The 13702-nt window shown below is 45.3% G+C and overlaps 1 long non-coding RNA gene and 1 other non-coding gene across 3 annotated transcripts in view; one reads left to right on the top strand and one right to left on the bottom strand.

The window, feature by feature from the left end:
* LOC135820714 (uncharacterized) overlaps positions 1-13702 on the bottom strand; it is a 283499-nt gene that overhangs the window by 70274 nt on the left and 199523 nt on the right. The gene's annotated exons all lie outside the window — the stretch shown is intronic.
* Trnap-agg (transfer RNA proline (anticodon AGG)) lies at positions 6427-6498 on the top strand. Its single transcript has one exon. It is a non-coding gene; the product is annotated as a tRNA-Pro (tRNA).

Genomic DNA, 13702 nt, shown 5'->3' with positions numbered 1-13702 from the left:
CGGATTTTGACCATTTGTGCTCACCTTTCAATTTCAACGTACCTCTCTACGACATGATCCAGCTGTAATGTCAGTAGTCGCATTGGTTTGATTTTTGGTGTGCTGGTCGGACGCAGGCACCCACATTCAGTGACCCAGAAAATTTGGCACTGCTGTGAATAGTTTAGTCGCAAAGCGAAGATTCACGGGTAAAAAGCCCCAAACTTGGAGATAGGTTATTATTCAGCTTTCAGCAGCCGTGGGCGAGTTCTTTAGAGAAATGTGGGTCTTTTTGTGGGTGCCCTTGTCTATGTCCAGCTACACAACGAGATGAGGATGGTCATTGTCATTTTCTGAGCTGCGAACGGGCATAAAGGTCAGAAAATGTCGGATTTTGACCATTTGTGCTCACCTTTCAATTTCAACGTACCTCTCTATAAAATGACCCAGCTGTAATGTCAGTAGTCGCATTGGTTTGATTTTTGGTTTGCTTGTAGGGCGCAGGCACCCACATTCAGTGACCGAGAAAATTTGGCACTGCTGTGAATAGTTTAGTCGCAAAGTGAAGATTCACGGGTAAAAAGCCCCAAACTTGGAGATAGGTTATTATTCAGCTTTCAGCAGCCATGGGCGAGTTCTTTCGAGAAATGTGGGTCTTTTTGTGGGTGCCCTTGTCTATGTCCAGCTACACAACGAGATGAGGATGGTCATTGTCATTTTCTGAGCTGCAGACGGGCATAAAGGTTAGAAAATGTCGGATTTTGACCATTTGTGCTCACCTTTCAATTTCAACGTACCTCTCTACGACATGATCCAGCTGTAATGTCAGTAGTCGCATTGGTTTGATTTTTGGTGTGCTGGTCGGACGCAGGCACCCACATTCAGTGACCCAGAAAATTTGGCACTGCTGTGAATAGTTTAGTCGCAAAGCGAAGATTCACGGGTAAAAAGCCCCAAACTTGGAGATAGGTTATTATTCAGCTTTCAGCAGCCGTGGGCGAGTTCTTTAGAGAAATGTGGGTCTTTTTGTGGGTGCCCTTGTCTATGTCCAGCTACACAACGAGATGAGGATGGTCATTGTCATTTTCTGAGCTGCGAACGGGCATAAAGGTCAGAAAATGTCGGATTTTGACCATTTGTGCTCACCTTTCAATTTCAACGTACCTCTCTATAAAATGACCCAGCTGTAATGTCAGTAGTCGCATTGGTTTGATTTTTGGTTTGCTTGTAGGGCGCAGGCACCCACATTCAGTGACCGAGAAAATTTGGCACTGCTGTGAATAGTTTAGTCGCAAAGTGAAGATTCACGGGTAAAAAGCCCCAAACTTGGAGATAGGTTATTATTCAGCTTTCAGCAGCCATGGGCGAGTTCTTTCGAGAAATGTGGGTCTTTTTGTGGGTGCCCTTGTCTATGTCCAGCTACACAACGAGATGAGGATGGTCATTGTCATTTTCTGAGCTGCAGACGGGCATAAAGGTTAGAAAATGTCGGATTTTGACCATTTGTGCTCACCTTTCAATTTCAACGTACCTCTCTACAAAATGACCCAGCTGTAATGTCAGTAGTCGCATTGGTTTGATTTTTAGTTTGCTCTTAGGGCGCAGGCACCCACATTCAGTGACCGAGAAAATTTGGCACTGCTGTGAATAGTTTAGTCGCAAAGTGAAGATTCACGGGTAAAAAGCCCCAAACTTGGAGATAGGTTATTATTCAGCCTTCAGCAGCCGGGGGCGAGTTCTTTAGAGAAATGTGGGTCTTTTTCTGGGTGCCCTTGTCTATGTCCAGCTACACAACGAGATGAGGATGGTCATTGTCATTTTCTGAGCTGCGAACGGGCATAAAGGTTAGAAAATGTCGGATTTTGACCATTTGTGCTCACCTTTCAATTTCAACGTACCTCTCTATAAAATGACCCAGCTGTAATGTCAGTAGTCGCATTGGTTTGATTTTTGGTTTGCTGGTAGGGCGCAGGCACCCACATTCAGTGACTGAGAAAATTTGGCACTGCTGTGAATAGTTTAGTCGCAAAGTGAAGATTCACGGGTAAAAAGCCCCAAACTTGGAGATAGGTTATTATTCAGCTTTCAGCAGCCGTGGGCGAGTTCTTTAGAGAAATGTGGGTCTTTTTGTGGGTGCCCTTGTCTATGTCCAGCTACACAACGAGATGAGGATGGTCATTGTCATTTTCTGAGCTGCGATTGGGCATAAAAGTTAGAAAATGTCGGATTTTGACCATTTGTGCTCACCTTTCAATTTCAACGTACCTCTTTATAAAATGACCCAGCTGTAATGTCAGTAGTCGCATATGTTTGATTTTTGGTTTGCTTGTAGGGCGCAGGCACCCACATTCAGTGACCCAGAAAATTTGGCACTGCTGGTAATAGTTTAGTCGCAAAGTGAAGATTCACTGGTAAAAAAGCCCCAAACTTGGAGATAGGTTATTATTCAGCTTTCAGCAGCCGTGGGCGAGTTCTTTCGAGAAATGTTTGTCTTTTTGTGGGTGCCCTTGTCTATGTCCAGCTACATAACGAGATGAGAATGGTCATTGTCATTTTCTGAGCTGCGAACCGGCATAAAGGTTAGAAAATGTCGGATTTTGACCATTTGTGCTCACCTTTCAATTTCAACGTACCTCTCTACGACATGATCCAGCTGTAATGTCAGTAGTCGCATTGGTTTAATTTTTTGTTTGCTTGTAGGGCGCAGGCACCCACATTCAGTGACCGAGAAAATTTGGCACTGCTGTGAATAGTTTAGTCGCAAAGTGAAGATTCACGGGTAAAAAAGCCCCAAACTTGGAGATAGGTTATTATTCAGCTTTCAGCAGCCGTGGGCGAGTTCTTTCGAGAAATGTTTGTCTTTTTGTGAGTGCCCTTGTCTATGTCCAGCTACACAACGAGATGAGGATGGTCATTGTCATTTTCTGAGCTGCGATTGGGCATAAAAGTTAGAAAATGTCGGATTTTGACCATTTGTGCTCACCTTTCAGTTTCAACGTACCTCTCTACGACATGATCCAGCTGTAATGTCAGTAGTCGCATTGGTTTAATTTTTTGTTTGCTTGTAGGGCGCAGGCAGCCACATTCAGTGACCGAGAAAATTTGGCACTGCTGTGAATAGTTTAGTCGCAAAGTGAAGATTCACGGGTAAAAAGCCCCAAACTTGGAGATAGGTTATTATTCAGCTTTCAGCAGCCATGGGCGAGTTCTTTCGAGAAATGTGGGTCTTTTTCTGGGTGCCCTTGTCTATGTCCAGCTACACAACGAGATGAGGATGGTCATTGTCATTTTCTGAGCTGCGAACGGGCATAAAGGTTAGAAAATGTCGGATTTTGACCATTTGTGCTCACCTTTCAATTTCAACGTACCTCTCTATAAAATGACCCAGCCGTTATGTCAGTAGTTGCATTGGTTTGATTTTTGGCTTGCTGGTAGGGCGCAGGCACCCACATTCAGTGACCCAGAAAATTTGGCACTGCTGTCAATAGTTTAGTCGCAAAGTGAAGATTCACGGGTAAAAAGCCCCAAACTTGGAGATAGGTTATTATTCAGCTTTCAGCAGCCGTGGGCGAGTTCTTTAGAGAAATGTGGGTCTTTTTCTGGGTGCCCTTGTCTATGTCCAGCTACACAACGAGATGAGGATGGTCATTGTTATTTTCTGAGCTGCGAACCGGCATAATGGTTAGAAAATGTCGGATTTTGACCATTTGTGCTCACCTTTCAATTTCAACGTACCTCTCTACGACATGATCCAGCTGTAATGTCAGTAGTCGCATTGGTTTGATTTTTTGTTTGCTTGTAGGGCGCAGGCACCCACATTCAGTGACCGAGAAAATTTGGCACTGCTGTGAATAGTTTAGTCGCAAAGTGAAGATTCACTGGTAAAAAAGCCCCAAACTTGGAGATAGGTTATTATTCAGCTTTCAGCAGCCGTGGGCGAGTTCTTTCGAGAAATGTTTGTCTTTTTGTAGGTGCCCTTGTCTATGTCCAGCTACACAACGAGATGAGGATGGTCATTGTCATTTTCTGAGCTGCGAACGAACATAAAGGTTAGAAAATGTCGGATTTTGACCATTTGTGCTCCCATTTCAATTTCAACGAACCTCTCTATAAAATGACCCAGCTGTAATGTCAGTAGTCGCATTGGTTTGATTTTTGGTTTGCTTGTAGGGCGCAGGCACCCACATTCAGTGACCCAGAAAATTTGGCACTGCTGTGAATAGTTTAGTCGCAAAGTGAAGATTCACGGGTAAAAAGCCCCAAACTTGGAGATAGGTTATTATTCAGCTTTCAGCAGCCGTGGGCGAGTTCTTTCGAGAAATGTGGGTCTTTTTGTGGGTGACCTTGTCTATGTCCAGCTACACAACGAGATGAGGAAGGTCATTGTCATTTTCTGAGCTGCGAACGGCCATAAAGGTTAGAAAATGTCGGATTTTGACCATTTGTGCTCACCTTTCAATTTCAACGTACCTCTCTATAAAATGACCCAGCTGTAATGTCAGTAGTCGCATTGGTTTGATTTTTGGTTTGCTGGTAGGGCGCAGGCACCCACATTCAGTGACCCAGAAAATTTGGCACTGCTGTGGATAGTTTAGTCGCAAAGTGAAGATTCACGGGTAAAAAGCCCCAAACTTGGAGATAGGTTATTATTCAGCTTTCAGCAGCCGTGGGCGAATTCTTTAGAGAAATGTGGGTCTTTTTCTGTGTGCCCTTGTCTATGTCCAGGTACACAACGAGATGAGGATGGTCATTGTCATTTTCTGAGCTGCGAACGGGCAGAAAGGTGAGAAAATGTCGGATTTTGACCATTTGTGCTCACCTTTCAATTTCAACGTACCCCTCTATAACATGACCCAGCTGTAATGTCAGCAGTCGCATTGGTTTGATTTTTGGTTTGCTTGTAGGGCGCAGGCACCCACATTTAGTGACGGAGAAAATTTGGCACTACTGTGAATAGTTTAGTCGCAGAGTGAAGATTCACGGGTAAAAAGCCCCAAACTTGGAGATAGGGTATTATTCAGCTTTCAGCAGCCGTGGGCGAGTTCTTTCGAGAAATGTGGGTCTTTTTGTGGGTGCCCTTGTCTATATCCAGCTGCACAACGAGATGAGGATGGTCATTGTCATTTTCTGAGCTGCGAACAGGCATAAAGGTTAGAAAATATCGGATTTTGACCATTTGTGCTCACCTTTCAATTTCAACGTACCTCTCTACGACATGACCCAGCTGTAATGTCAGTAGTCGCATTGGTTTGATTTTTGGTTTGCTTGTAGGGCGCAGGCACCCACATTCAGTGACCGAGAAAATTTGGCCCTGCTGTGAATAGTTTAGTCGCAAAGTGAAGATTCACGGGTAAATAGCCCCAAATTTGGAGATAGGTTATTATTCAGCTTTCAGCAGCCGTGGGCGAATTCTTTAGAGAAATGTGGGTCTTTCTCTGGGTGCCCTTGTCTATGTCCAGCTACACAACGAGATGAGGATGGTCATTGTCATTTTCTGAGCTGGGAACGGGCATAAAGGTTAGAAAATGTCGGATTTTGACCATTTGTTCTCACCTTTCAATTGTGGTGTGTGTGGAGGGGGGGGGGGGGAGATATGCAGCTTTCGAACACCAGCGGCCGGGGCCCTAGGATGGGAAACGACGACAGAAGAATAGAGCCCGTACACGCGTACGAGCGTATTGTCTCACCTGTCCTTTCTCGCCCAAAATGTGCCCGGTCGATCGAAGTGCCCGTGACTTCGGGTCCGGATAACCGAGGTGCGAGGTTCATGTATTTCTGTATTTCTGTATTTCTGTTGTTGATTCGTCATGTTCTAGGTGATGATACTAAGCTGGGAATGTGAAGGAGTCATGCAGAGAAAGAATGAGCTGGATGAGGGTTGACGGAAGGTAAACCGTACCTCTATGCACCCGCACGCGCGCATGCACACGCACACACACACACACACACACACACACACACGCACACACCTCCCACCACGCACGCGTGCACACGTTTCATTTCATCATTTCATGCATGTGCTGTGCTATCGATTTTAAGTGCCCTTGTGTAATTTGTATGTGTGTATTGTGGGGGGGGGGGGGCATGCGGTGCATGCTGATGCACTAAAACGAGAGTAAATTATCGTGTCCGTTCCCAGAGGGAACTCGCGACGGCCGCTAACACCCGGTAAACCCACTGCTGCATTGCTATCTAGATAATGACCATGCTGACTTCGTTTTTTCTGTTCTTTCTTTGCATCAACTGCCCTTGGCTATAGTCTGCTGCTCGTTCTTGGAAAGCTTACTACACCGTGCTCAGTGGCCAACTACTCCGCTTTTTCAAAGACAAGAGAGAATTTCAACAGGTACTGATAATGTCATACCTCTGACGTCACGCGGTGGATTTTATCTCTTGGTACCAGAAAGATGCCAGAAAGTCTGTAATGTTTCAGTGTGGTGTGTGGTTGGTCTGTTGGTCTAGGGGTATGATTCTCGCTTAGGGTGCGAGAGGTCCCGGGTTCAAATCCCGGACAGACCCAACTTTTTTCTTCCTTTTCGCTGACGGCTGGTGGCGACGAAAGGATTACATCGTATTACTCATGCAGTATGTCTGGGTCAGATGTGCTGAATGCTATATCCATTTTATTTCTAATTACGGAGCAGTCGGTTTGATTTGCTGTCACGTATTAAAAGCCTGGCAATTGTTTGTTTGATTGTGCAGGACTAGTGTCCAATGTGCTCGTCTCTGAACAATGGTGGAGGCACTGGTATAAGTCTGTATTGTTGTTAGTTGCTTGACTATGACTGTTGCAGAAACCCCATGTAACAGTGGCGTACAAGCTGGCCGCTCATTCTCGCGTGCTTCCTCTGTGTGGTGTGTTGTGTGTGGTGTGTGTATGTGTGTGTGTTGTGTGAGAGTGTGTATGCGCGTGCGTGCACTCGTGTTGTTTGTGTGCATGCGTCACGATGTGTATGTGTGTGTGTGCTGCTGTGTTTGTACAGCGTAACCCCTCAGCCCCAGCAATCAACATCACAGGCGGCCACTGTGAAGCGGCCACGGATTACACAAAGCGGAAAACGTGCTGCGGCTAAAGTAAGCCGCTTTGCCGTGTGTACCCTTCAGCACTGGTGAATTCCGGTTTGCAGGGTTTTGTTTAGAGCATTGCGTATCACACTGTGACGGTGGGTGCTTGTACACCAGGGTGGTGGGGGACTGGAACATGAAGTAATCTGGGTTTGTCTGCCGGATTACCGTTCTGGTTGCCCTTGGGTCACTTTATGCACACGTGGCATTGCTGTCTGAACCGTATTGGGGTAAACAAAATTCATGACTGTGATGGCATTCGTGTGTTGCACAGACTGCGAATCGTATAGAAGTGCTAATACGTGTGTGTTTGTGTGTATGTGTGTGCGTGCGCGTGAGCGTGCGTGAGCGTGTGCGTGTGTGTATGTGTGTGTACATGTGTTTGTACATGTATGCATGCATATGTGCATGCCTCGTACATGTGTGTGTATGTGTGTGTACGTATGCGTCGTGTTTATGCGTGTGTGGGCACATGCTTGTGCCTACTTGTGTGTGTATGTGTGTGTATGTGTGTGTACCGCAATGTCTGTGTGTAGACTTCACAACGGAGCAGAATACCTATTTCTGGCCAACGACGGTGCAGTTTGGGGCTTTTTACCCGTGAATCTTCACTTTGCGACTAAACTATTCACAGCAGTGCCAAATTTTCTGGGTCACTGAATGTGGGTGCCTGCGCCCTACAAGCAAACCAAAAATCAAACAAATGCGACTACTGACATTACAGCCGGATCATGTTATAGAGAGGTACGTTGAAATTGAAAGGTGAGCACAAATGGTCAAAATCCGACATTTTCTCACCTTTCTGCCCGTTCGCAGCTCAGAAAATGACAATGACCATCCTCATCTCGTTGTGTAGCTGGACATAGACAAGGGCACCCAGAAAAAGACCCACATTTCTCTAAAGAGCTCGCCCACGGCTGCTGAAAGCTAAATAATAACCTATCTCCAAGTTTGGGGCTTTTTACCCGTGAATCTTCACTTTGCGACTAAACTATTCACAGCAGTGCCAAATTTTCTGGGTCACTGAATGTGGGTGCCTGCGCCCTACAAGCAAACCAAAAATCAAACATATGCGACTACTGACATTACAGCTGGCTCATGTTATAGAGAGGTACGTTGAAATTGAAAGGTGAGCACAAATGGTCAAAATCCGACATTTTCTCACCTTTCTGCCCGTTCGCAGCTCAGAAAATGACAATGACCATCCTCATCTCGTTGTGTAGCTGGACATAGACAAGGGCACCCAGAAAAAGACCCACATTTCTCTAAAGAACTCGCCCACGGCTGCTGAAAGCTGAATAATACCCTATCTCCAAGTTTGGGGCTTTTTACCCGTGAATCTTCACTTTGCGACTAAACTATTCACAGCAGTGCCAAATTTTCTGGGTCACTGAATGTGGGTGCCTGCGCCCTACAAGCAAACCAAAAATCAAACAAATGCGACTACTGACATTACAGCCGGGTCATGTTATAGAGAGGTACGTTGAAATTGAAAGGTGAGCACAAATGGTCAAAATCCGACATTTTCTCACCTTTCTGCCCGTTCGCAGCTCAGAAAATGACAATGACAATCCTCATCTCGTTGTGTAGCTGGACATAGACAAGGGCACCCAGAAAAAGACCCACATTTCTCTAAAGAACTCGCCCACGGCTGCTGAAAGCTGAATAATAACCTATCTCCAAGTTTGGGGCTTTTTACCCGTGAATCTTCACTTTGCGACTAAACTATTCACAGCAGTGCCAAATTTTCTGGGTCACTGAATGTGGGTGCCTGCGCCCTACAAGCAAACCAAAAATCAAACATATGCGACTACTGACATTACAGCTGGCTCATGTTATAGAGAGGTACGTTGAAATTGAAAGGTGAGCACAAATGGTCAAAATCCGACATTTTCTCACCTTTCTGCCCGTTCGCAGCTCAGAAAATGACAATGACCATCCTCATCTCGTTGTGTAGCTGGACATAGACAAGGGCACCCAGAAAAAGACCCACATTTCTCTAAAGAACTCGCCCACGGCTGCTGAAAGCTGAATAATAACCTATCTCCAAGTTTGGGGCTTTTTACCCGTGAATCTTCACTTTGCGACTAAACTATTCACAGCAGTGCCAATTTTTCTGGCTCACTGAATGTGGGTGCCTGCGCCCTACAAGCAAACCAAAAATCAAACATATGCGACTACTGACATTACAGCTGGCCCATGTTATAGAGAGGTACGTTGAAATTGAAAGGTGAGCACAAATGGGCAAAATCCGACATTTTCTCACCTTTCTGCCCGTTCGCAGCTCAGAAAATGACAATGACCATCCTCATCTCGTTGTGTAGCTGGACATAGACAAGGGCACCCAGAAAAAGACCCACATTTCTCTAAAGAACTCGCCCACGGCTGCTGAAAGCTGAATAATACCCTATCTCCAAGTTTGGGGCTTTTTACCCGTGAATCTTCACTTTGCGACTAAACTATTCACAGCAGTGCCAAATTTTCTGGGTCACTGAATGTGGGTGCCTGCGCCCTACAAGTAAACCAAAAATCAAACAAATGCGACTACTGGCATTACAGCCGGGTCATGTTATAGAGAGGTACGTTGAAATTGAAAGGTGAGCACAAATGGTCAAAATCCGACATTTTCTCACCTTTCTGCCCGTTCGCAGCTCAGAAAATGACAATGACCATCCTCATCTCGTTGTGTAGCTGGACATAGACAAGGGCACCCAGAAAAAGACCCACATTTCTCTAAAGAACTCGCCCACGGCTGCTGAAAGCTGAATAATAACTTATCTCCAAGTTTGGGGCTTTTTACCCGTGAATCTTCACTTTGCGACTAAACTATTCACAGCAGTGCCAGATTTTCTGGCTTACTGAATGTGGGTGCCTGCGCCCTACAAGCAAACCAAAAATCAAACATATGCGACTACTGACATTACAGCTGGCCCATGTTATAGAGAGGTACGTTGAAATTGAAAGGTGAGCACACATGGTCAAAATCCGACATTTTCTCACCTTTCTGCCCGTTCGCAGCTCAGAAAATGACAATGACCATCCTCATCTCGTTGTGTAGCTGGACATAGACAAGGGCACCCACAAAAAGACCCACATTTCTCTAAAGAACTCGCCCACGGCTGCTGAAAGATGAATAATACCCTATCTCCAAGTTTGGGGCTTTTTACCCGTGAATCTTCACTTTGCGACTAAACTATTCACAGCAGTGCCAAATTTTCTGGGTCACTGAATGAGGGTGCCTGCGCCCTACAAGCAAACCAAAAATCAAACAAATGCGACTACTGACATTACAGCTGGGTCATGTTATAGAGAGGTGCGTTGAAATTGAAAGGTGAGCACAAATGGTCAAAATCCGACATTTTCTAACCTTTATGCCCGTTCACAGCTCAGAAAATGACAATGACCATCCTCATCTCGTTGTGTAGCTGGACATAGACAAGGGCACCCAGAAAAAGACCCACATTTCTCTAAAGAACTCGCCCACGGCTGCTGAAAGCTGAATAATAACCTATCTCCAAGTTTGGGGCTTTTTACCCGTGAATCTTCACTTTGCGACTAAACTATTCACAGCAGTGCCAAATTTTCTGGGTCACTGAATGTGGGTGCCTGCACCCTACAAGCAAACCAAAAATCAAACAAATGCGACTACTGACATTACAGCTGGGTCATGTTATAGAGAGGTACGTTGAAATTGAAAGGTGACCACAAATGGTCAAAATCCGACATTTTCTCACCTTTCTGCCCGTTCGCAGCTCAGAAAATGACAATGACCATCCTCATCTCGTTGTGTAGCTGGACATAGACAAGGGCACCCAGAAAAAGACCCACATTTCTCTAAAGAACTCGCCCACGGCTGCTGAAAGCTGAATAACACCCTATCTCCAAGTTTGGGGCTTTTTACCCGTGAATCTTCACTTTGCGACTAAACTATTCACAGCAGTGCCAAATTTTCTGGCTCACTGAATGTGGGTGCCTGCGCCCTACAAGCAAACCAAAAATCAAACATATGCGACTACTGACATTACAGCTGGCCCATGTTATAGAGAGGTACGTTGAAATTGAAAGGTGAGCACAAATGGGCAAAATCCGACATTTTCTCACCTTTCTGCCCGTTCGCAGCTCAGAAAATGACAATGACCATCCTCATCTCGTTGTGTAGCTGGACATAGACAAGGGCACCCAGAAAAAGACCCACATTTCTCTAAAGAACTCGCCCACGGCTGCTGAAAGCTGAATAATACCCTATCTCCAAGTTTGGGGCTTTTTACCCGTGAATCTTCACTTTGCGACTAAACTATTCACAGCAGTGCCAAATTTTCTGGGTCACTGAATGTGGGTGCCTGCGCCCTACAAGTAAACCAAAAATCAAACAAATGCGACTACTGGCATTACAGCCGGGTCATGTTATAGAGAGGTACGTTGAAATTGAAAGGTGAGCACAAATGGTCAAAATCCGACATTTTCTCACCTTTCTGCCCGTTCGCAGCTCAGAAAATGACAATGACCATCCTCATCTCGTTGTGTAGCTGGACATAGACAAGGGCACCCAGAAAAAGACCCACATTTCTCTAAAGAACTCGCCCACGGCTGCTGAAAGCTGAATAATAACTTATCTCCAAGTTTGGGGCTTTTTACCCGTGAATCTTCACTTTGCGACTAAACTATTCACAGCAGTGCCAGATTTTCTGGCTTACTGAATGTGGGTGCCTGCGCCCTACAAGCAAACCAAAAATCAAACATATGCGACTACTGACATTACAGCTGGCCCATGTTATAGAGAGGTGCGTTGAAATTGAAAGGTGACCACAAATGGTCAAAATCCGACATTTTCTCACCTTTATGCCCGTTCGCAGCTCAGAAAATGACAATGACCATCCTCATCTCGTTGTGTAGCTGGACATAGACAAGGGCACCCACAAAAAGACGCACATTTTTCTAAAGAGCTCGCCCACGGCTGCTGAAAGCTGAATAATAACCTATCTCCAAGTTTGGGGCTTTTTACCCATGAATCTTCACTTTGCGACTAAACTATTCACAGCAGTGCCAAATTTTCTGGGTCACTGAATGTGGGTGCCTGCGCCCTACAAGCAAACCAAAAATCAAACATATGCGACTACTGACATTACAGCTGGCTCATGTTATAGAGAGGTACGTTGAAATTGAAAGGTGACCACAAATGGTCAAAATCCGACATTTTCTCACCTTTCTGCCCGTTCGCAGCTCAGAAAATGACAATGACCATCCTCATCTCGTTGTGTAGCTGGACATAGACAAGGGCACCCAGAAAAAGACCCACATTTCTCTAAAGAACTCGCCCACGGCTGCTGAAAGCTGAATAATACCCTATCTCCAAGTTTGGGGCTTTTTACCCGTGAATCTTCACTTTGCGACTAAACTATTCACAGCAGTGCCAAATTTTCTCGGTCACTGAATGAGGGTGCCTGCGCCCTACAAGCAAACCAAAAATCAAACAAATGCGACTACTGACATTACAGCTGGGTCATGTTATAGAGAGGTGCGTTGAAATTGAAAGGTGAGCACAAATGGTCAAAATCCGACATTTTCTCACCTTTCTGCCCGTCCACAGCTCAGAAAATGACAATGACCATCCTCATCTCGTTGTGTAGCTGGACATAGACAAGGGCACCCAGAAAAAGACCCACATTTCTCTAAAGAACTCGCCCACGGCTGCTGAAAGCTGAATAATAACCTATCTCCAAGTTTGGGGCTTTTTACCCGTGAATCTTCACTTTGCGACTAAACTATTCACAGCAGTGCCAAATTTTCTGGCTCACTGAATGTGGGTGCCTGCACCCTACAAGCAAACCAAAAATCAAACAAATGCGACTACTGACATTACAGCTGGGTCATGTTATAGAGAGGTACGTTGAAATTGAAAGGTGACCACAAATGGTCAAAATCCGACATTTTCTCACCTTTCTGCCCGTTCGCAGCTCAGAAAATGACAATGACCATCCTCATCTCGTTGTGTAGCTGGACATAGACAAGGGCACCCACAAAAAGACCCACATTTTTCTAAAGAGCTCGCCCACGGCTGCTGAAAGCTGAATAATAAGCTATCTCCAAGTTTGGGGCTTTTTACCCATGAATCTTCACTTTGCGACTAAACTATTCACAGCAGTGCCAAAATTTCTGGCTCACTGAATGTGGGTGCCTGCGCCCTACAAGCAAACCAAAAATCAAACATATGCGACTACTGACATTACAGCTGGCCCATGTTATAGAGAGGTACGTTGAAATTGAAAGGTGAGCACACATGGTCAAAATCCGACATTTTCTCACCTTTCTGCCCGTTCGCAGCTCAGAAAATGACAATGACCATCCTCATCTCGTTGTGTAGCTGGACATAGACAAGGGCACCCAGAAAAAGACCCACATTTCTCTAAAGAACTCGCCCACGGCTGCTGAAAGCTGAATAATACCCTATCTCCAAGTTTGGGGCTTTTTACCCGTGAATCTTCACTTTGCGACTAAACTATTCACAGCAGTGCCAAATTTTCTGGGTCACTGAATGAGGGTGCCTGCGCCCTACAAGCAAACCAAAAATCAAACAAATGCTTCACAGCAGTGCCAAATTTTCTGGCTCACTGAATGTGGGTGCCTGCACCCTACAAGCAAACCAAAAATCAAACAAATG

Source organism: Sycon ciliatum, chromosome 7 (assembly GCF_964019385.1).
Source record: "Sycon ciliatum chromosome 7, ocSycCili1.1, whole genome shotgun sequence".
Taxonomy (NCBI): Eukaryota; Metazoa; Porifera; class Calcarea; order Leucosolenida; family Sycettidae; genus Sycon; species Sycon ciliatum.
This window is presented reverse-complemented; position numbering and strand designations above follow the sequence as displayed.